This window comes from Crocuta crocuta, unplaced genomic scaffold (assembly GCF_008692635.1).
Source record: "Crocuta crocuta isolate KB4526 unplaced genomic scaffold, BGI_CrCroc_1.0 scaffold375, whole genome shotgun sequence".
Classification (NCBI taxonomy): Eukaryota; Metazoa; Chordata; class Mammalia; order Carnivora; family Hyaenidae; genus Crocuta; species Crocuta crocuta.
This window is the reverse complement of record NW_027532826.1, coordinates 161,507-173,549: the sequence shown is the minus strand read 5'-3', so window position 1 is coordinate 173,549 and position 12,043 is coordinate 161,507. Positions and strand designations below refer to the sequence as shown.

The following is a 12,043-nucleotide window of genomic DNA, read 5'->3' as shown; positions in this document are numbered from 1 at the left end:
GAAAGACAAGCCACGGAATGGGAGAAGGTAATTGTCGCTCTTAGACGCAACAGAAGACTGATATCCAGAAGTTATAAAGATCTCGGCATCTAAATAAGAAAGAAAATGCAGTGGAAATATGAGCAAATTAATTGACCAGTCTTCCCAATGAACGCCAGACCCCACGCATCCCGAGGCCTCGCTGGGGAAGCTTCATCCGGGAGTCAGGCGCGCGCGCACGCGCACCTCCGGGCACCCGGCGCACGCGCACAAACAAGCGGTTTGCCGAGGGCGACGCGTCGGTCGTGGGAGGTATGAGTTCCTTTCTGGGGGTTTTCTCCTGCTTTGGACCCGTCCCAGATCGCGTAGCAGGAGGTCACGGCGGCCCAACGCCGGGTGGGGCGGGGGGAAACGCCGAGGGGGGCGCCGGCCGGGGGGCCAGGAAGGCCCGGGGATGAGGTGCGGACCCCCCTGCGCCGTCTGCTGGCCCCGAGCGGTGCAGACCCCCGTTGTGTTCGCCCACTGGGTGGGAGCGGACCGCTCTCTCTTCGTCCATCCTCACGTGCGGACTGCCCTTTTCCCCTCGGGCGCGGACTCCCCCTCCTCCGCGGACTCCCTTTTCTCTCCACTCAGGTGCGCGCCTCCTTGCTCCCACCCTGCACAGGTGGATGCCCCTCGCCTCCGCCTCCCTACAAGGTGTGGGCTTGCACAGCCTTCTGTGTTTCCTGTGTCCGGTTCCCAAGGATGCTTTGTCCTCTTTGCGTCTTCCTCCTCCCACAGCCCTGGTCCTTCGCCCCCGCCTGCCTCCTTCTGAGGACCGATTCGCTCCACTGAGCATTTGGGGTGCCTGTGAATGTTTCCTTCCTCCCCCTACCCACCGAACTCGCCCTCCCAGGCTTCACCCCCATCCCCAGTCCCGTGTCGTTGACTGGGTTGCCTCTCCCCACAGACCCCTAATGCCCTGAAGCTGTCCCCTACCCCCGCCACAGACAAATCAGACTTTGGGGTCCTCACATGAGCCTCTGGTCTCCCCAAACCCAATCCTCCCGGTGTCTGTAAATGGCGACTCCCTCTTCTGCGCTAAATCTCAGCGTCCTCCTTGATGTTTCTCTTTCCCCACCCCCCATATCATTTCTACCCCCAACTCCCATGTCTTTATCTCTAAGATATTTCCAGAATTCAACCGCTTGCCCACCCGCTTCTCTCCGTAACAGGCACCTCCTCCCTGCTCCCTTGCCTTCTGCCCACCCCACTGTTTGTTCCTCATCCGTAGCCAGTGGGAGCCTGGGAGCGCGCATGTAAGATCTTGCCTCTCCTCTGCTCCATCTCCCGTGGCTTGTAGTAGCCAGAATCCTCAGGAGCCCTAGAGCAGGGGCTGCTGGCCCAGTAACTGCTGCTACGTTGCAGGTGGTTAGGAGCTTGCATCGAGTGAAAAATCAGAGTCCAGTCTCCTTCCTTGAGCAGTATGCTCCCTGAATCTGCTCGGTTCCTGAGTTTTGGACAGTGGGTAGAGATTGGGGCAGGCAGGGAGGCCACTACTAACTCAGAAAACTGACCCGGGTCTGTGTGCATCCTGACTTTGCAGATTATTTGATGGAGACCGATTTTGCTGTTGATTCTTTGTGTCTTCCCCCACTAGAAAGCTAGCTGCACCCTGCAGCATCTTCTGTCTCATCCACTGCTGATTCATTCCTACCAAGAACAGGGCGTGGCACACAGTAGGTGTTGAGAGGTGTTGAATAAACATTTGCTTAGTGAATGAAAAAGCTGGCCCTCTAGCATTTAGCTAGCATTTAGCCGATGTCTTCAGGCTGTTGTTAGAGCTTTTCCCTTTATAATATCTATAGTTTCAAACAGTATGGGGTATGGTTTGTATGTGTGTGTTTGGGATTGATGTGCGAACCTCTGCAGTGCGCTTCTCTCGCCAGTCTTCTGTTTCTACATCTACTGTTTTCGCTGTTGTGCAGTAGTCTCTACCTAGTGAAGATGCCACCATTTATCCCCCACCCCAAGCCCCACCTTTGATGCACAGCTGGGAAGTTTGCAATTTTTCAGCATTCCTAACAGTGCTTTAGCAGCCATCTTGAGCATGTGTCTTTGTGAATCAGGTAAGGATTTCCCCAGTCTGGGGATTTTCAAATTATTTTTGACCCAGGCATTAGAAGAAACACATTTACATTCATGACTCACATGCATATGTTACTGGAGCAAAGTTTGATGAAACAACACTAAGTGCGAGGTCTTCTTCGATCAGTATTGTATTTTAACTTTTTTTAATTTTTAAAAAGTGTTTATTTTTGAGAGAGCACAAGCAGGGGAGGGGCAGAGAGAGGGAGACAGGATTTGAAGTGAGCTCCATGCGGATAACAGGGAGTCTCATGGGGGCTTGAACTCACGAACTGCCAGATTATGACCTGAACCAAAGTTGGACACTCAACATACTGAATCACCCAGGCGCCCCCGTTTTGAATTTTTAATGTTGCTCTACCACATCGCTTTGCATTTTAAATTTTGATTTCAACCCAAAATTGTTCTTCAAAGGAGCTCACCAGTTTTTCCGCCTATGAAGACAGATGTGGAAACTACCCATAACATAATATTTACTGGAAAAAACAAAGGACCTCAAATTGTATATACACAGTTTGACTCTAACTATATCAAAATGATTCTCTAGGAAGAAAACAGGAAATAAATGCACCTAGGACTTAATTTTCTTTTTACTTTGTGTTCCAAGTTTTGTGTAATAAGCATGTATTATATTTCTTAGTGATTTTTAAAAATTTAATGTTTAATCATTTCTTGAGAGAGAGAGAGAGAGTATGTGAGTGGGAGAGCAGCAGAGAAAGAGGGAGACACAGAATCTGAAGTAGGATCCAGGCTCTGAGATGTCAGCACAGAGCCTGACATGGGGCTCAAACTCACAAACTTCAAGATCATGACCAGAGTGGAAGTCGGACACTTAATCAACTGAGCCACCCAGGTGCCCCCATAGTGATATTTTTAATAGGAAAGTATTTAAGTGGATTTGGTGCAAGTTTTATATAAGTAGGATGCTTCCCTGTTGTAAAGTCTTGGGGATAAAAGGCACAGCATAAGGAATGTAGTTCACAATGCTGTAATTGCATTGCATGGTGACAGGTGGTGGCTAGACCGGAGCAGAGCATACTGGCTACATTCGTCAGATCACCGTGTTGTACACCTGGAACTAATGTAACATTGTCAACCACACTCAAAAAAGAAAATAGAGTTCCATTTGCTCTGCTTTTATTTACTTGCAGGTTTTCGGAAACCTATTTAGGGCCCAGAGCAAAGAAATTATACAGCTTTCAGCTTGAATGGGTTGCCAGCTTTGGGGAGCGGCAGTAGGGCCCAGTGATTCTGGAGCTGGTTGGAGGGAACTGTGTGGTTTGGACAGCCCTGCCCTGCCTGGATTTCAGTTATTCCAGGCAAACATTCCTGGCTTTCCTGTTTTCTCCTGCAGGAGAAACCCTTACTGTGCAGAAAGGGTTTTACAAGTCAGCATTTTCCCAGGTTGGTAACTCTGGTTTTCTTACAGCTCCCAGCTAGTTCCCCCCGCTCCCTTAGAATTCCTGTAACCATCTCTTGAACACCTTTGGAGAAAACTGTTCTAAATTCATTCTCACCTAAGTAATAATGAGTGCCGATCCTTGGTGTAGTACCTCTCTCCAGAAGCATTAACATGTCCCCTACCTACCTTCTCGCTTCACAAGTTTCTAAAATATTGAGAAAAGTTGAGGGAAGAGTATAATGATCACTCTTAACCCACCACCTAAATTTTTATGTATGCAACATATAAGTTATGTATTATGTGTTTATAACATATATTATGCATGTGTATATGGGCATATAAATGTTTATGTATATTTATATGCATGTGTTTTATGTGTTGTTGCATATGGGGGTATATATGGATTTGTATGTATATAAGTGTATCTGTGTTTATGTATGCATGTGTGTATATTTTTGTATATACATGTATATCACTGTATATGTATGTTTATGTGTATGTATGTATATTTACTTGTGTGTGCACATATAGATATTTTTATGTGTATGTAGATAAGCATTTGAAAGTAAGTACCCCTAAAAATTTTAGGTTGTATATTCTAAGAATAAGGACATTCTTCTACACAACCGTAATACTGTTGTCACACCTAAGAAAGCTAGCAGCAGTTTCCTGTTATCCCCTGGTAACCCATCCCTAGTCAAACCTCCCCAGTTATCCCTAATGCCTTTTATTACTGTTATTTCAAGCCAGATCCTATCAAGGGTCTTGTATCTTTCTTGTTCCTTTAAACTCTTATATTTGAAGTAATTATAGCCTCATAGGAAGGTACAAAGAATGAACAGAGAGGGCCTGTGCATCTTTTACCAAGTCTCTCCCATGGTTAACATCTTGCACAACTGTAGGACAGGGTCAAAGCCAGGAAATTGACATTGGTACCATCTGCAGAACTTATTCAAAGTTCACTCCTACTCAGACTTAACGGAGGACCATGGGGGAGGAGAAGGGGAAAAAGTTGGGGAAGGGGAGGGAGGCAAACCGTGAGAGACTCTTGAATGCTGAGAACAAACTGAGGGCTGATAGGGAATGGGGGTGATGGGCATGGAGGAGGGTACTTGTTGGGATGAGCACTGGATGTTCTATGGAAACCAACTTGACAATAAACTATGAAGGGATAAAAAATAAAAAAGCAAGATTCAAAGAAAAAAACCCCAACAAAGTTCACTCCTACTCATTTGGATGTGTTGGGTGCACAGCTTTCTGTGCCACTTTAAGATGTGTATCTTGGTATAACAAGCACAGTCTAGATACTTGATTTCCATGTCAGTACAGAATTCCCTCATGGTCCTCCCATATAGCCACCCTACTCCCTACCCTCTGTCCCTGCTTTCTGGCAACCACTAACCTATTCTCTGTGGTTATTATTATTTTTTGAATTATTAAATTATTTTTTAAAATTTACATCCAAGTTAGTTAGCATATAGTGCAACAGTGATATCAGGAGTAGATTCCTTAATGCCTCTTACCCATTTAGCCCATCCCCTCTCCCATGGTTATTATTATTTTTAATGTTTATTTATTTATTTAGAGACAGTGTACCCATGCATGAGAGTGGGGGAGGAGCAGAGAGAGGGAGAGAGTGAATCTCAAGCAGGCTCTGCACCACCAATGTAGAGCCTGATGCTGGGCTCAAACCCACGAACTGTGAGATCATGATCTGAGCTGAAACCAAGAGTTGGATGCTTAACTGACTGAGCCACCCAGGTGCCCCTTCTCTGTGATTATTTAATAAATGTTTGAGTCTTGTTGGTACTATTGTAAATAGTTTTAGTAACTTCCTTTTCAGTTTGTTTACTGTTAATGTATAAAAATGCAACTGATTTTTGTATGTTGACCTTACGTTTTGCAACTTTGCTGAATTTGTTTATTAGTTGTAATGGTGTGTGCATGTGTAATCTTTAGTGTTTCTAATATGTAAGGTCATATCATCTGCAAATAGAGATAATTTTGCCTCTCCCTTTCTAGTTTAAGTGCCTTTTATTTCTGTTTCTTGCCTAATAGCTGTGGGTAGAATTGTTATACCAAGATACACATCCTAAAAGGCAAAGAGCTTCAACACACACAAATGAGCATGAGTGAACCTTGAATAGCCCTGCAGATGGTGCCAACTGTGTTGCATGGAAGTGGTGAAAGCAGCGTCCTGTGTTGTCATCTTAGAGGAAAAGCTTCCAGTCTCTCATTGTTGAGGATGTTAGCTGTGGGTTTTTCATATATGACCTTGATTATGTTGAAGTAGTTCCTTCTATTCCTAATTTGTTAATTTAGTGAGAGAGGGAGGGAGGAGAGAAAGAGAGGATCATAAGCAGACTCCATGCTCAGTGTGGACTTGACAATGGGATCATGACCTGAGCTGAAATCCAGAATCAGATGCTAAACCAACTGAGCCCCACGTGCCCCAGCCTTAGAGTTCTTGACATGTGGTAGGGAGGGCCAAGATTCTGCTTACTCATACTTTGGGAGAGGGACGTGGGAGATTTCTCCTTAAAAATCCACCCTCCTTCTGACTCCTTTTCTGGCAAGCCAGACTTCTTTGGGAGATATTCTTCATCCTCTACTAAGATTAAAAATCTCTAAAGCTATATATATATATATTTTTTTTTTACAAATAGTTTATTGTCATGTTGGTTTCCATATAACACCCGTGCTCATCCCCACAAGTGCCCTCCTCCATGGCCATCACCCCCACCCCCCACACCCATCTGCCCTCAGTTTGTTCTCAGCATTTAAGAGTCTCTCATGGTTTGCCTCTCTCCCATCCCCCACTATTTCCCCCCTTCTTCTCCCCCACGGTCCTCTGTTAAGTTCCTCCTAATCCTCCTATACGTGCAAACATATGGTATTTGTCCTTCTCTGCCTGACTTATTTTGCTCAGCGTAACACCCTCAAGTTCCATCCATGTTGCTACACATGGCCAGATTTCATTGTTTCTCATTGCCATGTAGTATTCCATGGTATAGATAAACCACATCTTGATCCGTTCGTCCGTTGATGGACACTTAGGCTCTTTCCATGTTTTGGCTATTGTTGAGAGTGCTGCTATGAACTCTAAAGCTATTTTTATTCTTAATAAATGGCTCCCTGCTTTATCATCATCATGAACTCCCCTCACCCTCCAGGGCTATACTTGAACAAAATCCATGTATGCCTGACTTATTTTGGAGTGTATGTATGATTTTTGAAAAATTTCCATGGAAATATACATGCTGAAAAATATAACTGTACAGCTTAAAATTTTCACGAAGTAAACATACTCTGGGTCTTTTATTTAATATTATGTTTGAGGGATTTGCCCATTTTGTTTTGTGTACTTGTAGTTAATTTGCTTTTTATTTCATCATGTGAATAAGCCACAATTTATTCATCTGCCTTCCAGTTTTGGACTTCTGGGTAGTGTCCAGTCTTAGGTTGTTATGAACCATGTTACTCTGATTGTACAGACACATTTCTCTTGGTTATATACCTACAAGTGAAATTACTGTCCTAGGGTGGACAGAGGGTCACTTTTAGTAGATTTGCACCTGGCCAATTTTAATATCTACATGTCAAACTTTAACTTCCTTTTCCCCTTCCTCTTAAGGACCCAGCTATTTTCTCCCTTTTCTCCTCTAGCTTAGAAAACAAAGTTCAAAATGGAAACATCAAGTCAGGATGTTGTTGTACTGGAACCATTTAATTTCGTGTTAATGGAAAGATTCATGAGGGATTATTCCTTTTTATATGCATTCGAAGAAATCTGGGGATGTGAGGAACAGATAGAAATGCTTCATTAAAATACAGAGAAGCATTTGAGGCAAACAGCATCCACACAAAAGAACACAGAGAGTTTGGTGAAATGCTGTGGTGGTTGTGAATATGGAGAAAGCATGGGTGTCTACTCAGTCTATTTTTTTAAGTTTATTTATCTTGACAAAGAGAGAGCGGGAGAGAGAGAGAGAAAGCATGAGCAGGGAAGGGGCAGAGAGAGAGAGAATCCCAGGCAGGCTCTGTGCTGTCAGCAAGGAGCCCAACATGGAGCTCAATCCAAAGAACCATGAGATCATGACCTGAGCTGAAATCAAGAGTTGGACACTTAACCAGTTGAGCCACCCAAGCACCCCTGCACAGTATTTGCTCCATCTCAGAAAGGTCCTGCAACAGAAGCTTTCTGTGAACATGATTCAGATGTTAAACATTCCTGTTATATATATATTTAATTGTTGGAAAAACTGTAAAGTTCACACACTTGATGAAAATGATGACAATAGAATAGCCATCAGCTAAGCTCGTCACCTTGGCCACATTGGTGGAAATCTAACAGGAGATGGACCCTCCAGTTGTAACAAAAGTGATTTTACAACCATTCTGCACCTCTTAGTGAACAGGGTATAATTGTTGGAGGAAGAGAGCCACACAAAGGGATGGGATGTGAGGAAGTGTTTGATCAGGGCACATGCTCTCATGAGCAGAGGAGAAATAATTGGAGATGGATGCCATAACTTCCACAAATGTGGACAGTCCTTCGAACAGAAATCTTTCTTAGGTACCAGAGGACTCATACTGGAGAGAGACTTTATACTTGTAATGACTGTGGAAAATCTTTCTCCAAGAATTACAACCTGATTGTGCATTGAAGAATCCATACAGGAGAGAAACCTTATAAATATAGTAATTGTGGGAAAGCATTCAGTGCCATCTCTGCCTTTATCAAGAGCAAGATGACTTACACAAGAGAGAACCCCCATGTGTGCAACCACTGTGGGGTGTCCTTCAGCCGCCCTTCTTCCCTTGTTTTGCATCACAGAATTCATACTGGAGAAAAGCCATATAGATATAATGAGTGAGAAAAATCTTTCCCCAATATCTTCTACCTTACTGTCCATCTGAGAATTCACACAAGAGAGAAGCCCTCTGTAAAATGGAGTGTGGGGAATACAGGAATAATGAAATTTATTGATATCTGAGGCTGTTTTAAATGAGAGATGTCACACCAGACAGAGATCTTCTAAGTGTATGGATTGTGGAAAATCCTTCAACTGCAGTGGTCACCTCATTGTGCATTAAAAAAATCATTCTGTGGCACCTGGTTGGCTCAGTTGTTAGGGCATGCAACTCTTGATCTCAGGATTGTAAGTTGGAGCCCCAAACTGGGTGTAGAGATTACTTAAAAATAAAATCTTTAGGGGTGCCTGGATGACTCAGTCAATTAAGTGTCCGATTCTTGATTTGGGTTCACATCATGATCACAGGATTATGGGATCAAGCCCCATGTCAGGAGTCTGCTTGAGATTCTTTCTCTCCCTCTGCCCCTCCCATGCTCATGTGTTCATGTCCTTTCTCTCAAAAATAAGTAAATAAATAAAAATAAAGAGCACCTGGGTGGCTCAGTCGGTTAAGCGTCTGACTTCGGTTCAGGTCATGTTCTCACGGTTCGTGGGTTCGAGCCGCACGTTGGGTTCTGTGCTGACAGCTCAGAGCCTGGAGCCTGCTTCAGATTCTTCTGTGTCTCCATCTCTCTCTTCCTCTCTCTCTTTCTCTCTTCTTCAAGGATAAACAAAAAAATTATTTTTAAAAATGTTTTATTTTTATTTATTTTTAAAAAGTTTTAAATTTTCTTAAAAATTTATTTACGAGAGAGAGAGAGAGAGACAGCATGAGGAGGAGAGGGTCAGAGAGAGAAAGGGAGATACAGAACCGAAGCAGGCTCCAGGCTCTGAGCTAGTGGCCAGCACAGAGCATGATGCGGTGCTCGAACCCACAAACTGCGAGATCATGACCTGAGCCAAAGTCGGATGCATAACTGACTGAGTCACCTAGGCGCTCTTTATTTTTATTTATGTACTTGTTTTTGAGAGAAAGGCACCCCATTAAATAAAAATAAAATCTTAAAAATCCATTTTTGAGAGAAACACTAGGAGTGTAAAGAATGTGGGAAAACTTTTATTGAGAGCTCTTAACTTCATCTGCCACCAGAGAATCCATACTAGTGAGAAGCTGTATGGCTGTAACCAGTGTCAGAAACTGATCTCATTTAGCACCAGAGGACTCATACTGGTGAGAAGCCCTATGAGAGCAGTCAGTGTGGCAAAGCTTTATGGGACAGTTGCTGTCTGGACAAGCACTAGAAGATATATGCTCAGGAGACCCTATATCAGTGTTTCTTTTCTTCTTCTTTTTTTTTAATGTTGACATTTATTTCTGAGAGAGAGAGAGAGAGAGACAGTGTGAGCAGAGGAGGGTCAGAGAGAGGGAGATACAGAATCTGAAACAGGCTCCAGGCTCTGAGCTAGCTGTCAGCACAGAGCCCGATGCGGGGCTCGAACCCACGAACCCTGAGATCATGACCTGAGCCAAAGTCAGACGCTTAACTGACTGAGCCACCCAGGCGTCCCAGCTGTATCAGTGTTTCAAATGTGGGAACATTTTCCAGAATAGCTATGCTTTTATTAGGTATGAGTTATTATACTAGAGAGACACCCATGGGGGATTCAGTGAATGTGACAGTGGCCCTGTCAGATTCCCTTTACTTACTCATTGTCAGAGACTTCCTATTGAAGAGCAGCTCTTTGAAAATAATGGATTTCATCTTTTCTTCCTTGGATCAGAAACTTTTGAGACATTTTGTCTGCATAAGAAATTAGGAGGGGCGCCTGGGTGGCTCAGTTGGTTAAGCGTCCGACTTCAGCCCAGGTCATGATCACACAGTTCGTGGATTCAAGCCCTGCATCAGGCTCTGGGCTGACAGCCAGTTCAGCGCCTGGAGCCTGTTTCAGATTCTGTGTCTTCCTCTGTCTCTGACCCTCCCCTGCTCACGCTGTCTCTCTCTCTCTCTCTCTCTGAAATAAATAAAACATTAAAAAAAATTAAAAACAAAAAAAGAAATTAGAATTCTTTTGCTATGGTTACTTTTAAATTTGAATTCTTGGATTTCCTTGTATCAGAAGATCTGGTTAATGTGATGAGTTTGAGGTTTTGGTAAGAACTCTTGCCAAAATTCTTGGATAAAAATGAGTTTTTGGACTAGCCAATATCGAGTGATAATATTGAAAAGTAAGTTGAGGGGCACCTGGGTGGCTTAGTCGGTTGGGCGTCTGACTTTGGCTCAGGTCATGATCTCACGGTTTGTGGGTTCAAGCCCCGTGTCAGGCTCTGTGCTGACAGCTAGCTCAGAGCCTGGAGCCTGCTTCACATTCTGTGTCTCTCTCTTTAACCCTCCCCTGCTTGCGCTGTCTCTCTCTGACTCTTCAAAATAAATAAAAAACATTTTAAAAATTAAAAAAAAAAAGTAAGTTGATGTTAACCTTTGTGTGGTAAGACAGCTTAGACCCGAGACAGCCAGCCAGCGTATACTCTATGTGGGAAAGCTTTCAGTTGGAGATCTGATCTTCCTGAGTAGTTCTGTCTGATAGAAATATAACGTGAGCCACATCCATAAGTTCAGTTTTTTTAGTGGCCACGTTTTATTTTTCATTTTTAAAAATGTTTTATTTTTTGAGAGAGAGAGCATGAGCAGGGGAGAGGCAGAGCGGGGGACAGAGGATCCAAAGTGAGGTCTGTGCTGACAGTCTGATAGCAAGTGTGATGCAGGGCTCGAATTCATAAACCTGAATTCATGACCTTAGCCGAAGTCGAATGCTCAAGTGGCCAGGTGCCCCAAGTGGCCACATTTTTAAAAAGCAAAAAGGAACAGGTGAAATTAATGTCAATAACATTTCATTCTACCCACCTATATCCCAAGTACTATCATTTAAACATACGGCACACACTACATTTCAGATTCCCTGTAACTGCATATCTGATGACTTCTTCACTGGGCCCCACAACTAGTGCATCAGAGAATGAGTTCTGGAGGAAACACCCTGAATAGGACATTTGTCCCATTACAAATCTACAATCAGGTTTTTAACACAACTCTAGGGGGAAATGTGTGCCTGGAAGTTAGTCCTGACACACAATCTGAGTCACTGTATTTATTTTAATATACATGTTCTTTTCACGTTTTAACATCTCAGATCAAGGCAATCAGTGGCGTGCTGTATGTTAATTGGCAGCCTTTTTTCCTTAGTAGCACATAAGATGTGCATCTTACCATTAATTGGTTCTTTGATTTGGTAACAGTAACATCAGAAGGAGGAAGAACTGAATGGTTAGTGAGATTCCTCTATTTGAGGAAGACTTTGAAGGAAAAGGCTGTTGATTAGATAACAATTAATGGCATATTTGTGGGATTCAAAGAGGGCGATGTAGTCCCCCTCCCACATTGCTGGATATTAAATGTTACCTGATTTCTTTCTTGTAGCCTGTATCAGCTGTAATTGTTATATTTTATTGTAAGGTTGAAAATTCTTACAATGTGGAGGGAAGCAATATGCAAAACTATACATAGGCTCTCGACAAGCTGGTAAACGGAAAATTTTTTGCCTTCCTAGGGCTTCTGTTCTAGCTTATATATTGAAATACCCTGTGCAGTATCATGTGTATGCATGGTTGCACTTTGGGCCT

General features: G+C 43.4%; 1 protein-coding gene across 1 annotated transcript in view; it reads left to right on the top strand.

The window, feature by feature from the left end:
- Positions 1-240: 240 nt before the first annotated feature.
- Positions 241-12,043, top strand: part of ZSCAN18 (zinc finger and SCAN domain containing 18) — a 29,620-nt gene continuing 17,817 nt past the window's right edge. The window contains exon 1 of the mRNA XM_077745291.1: positions 241-291. The gene's annotated coding sequence lies outside the window, so the exon portion shown is untranslated. The remainder of the gene's footprint in view (positions 292-12,043) is intronic.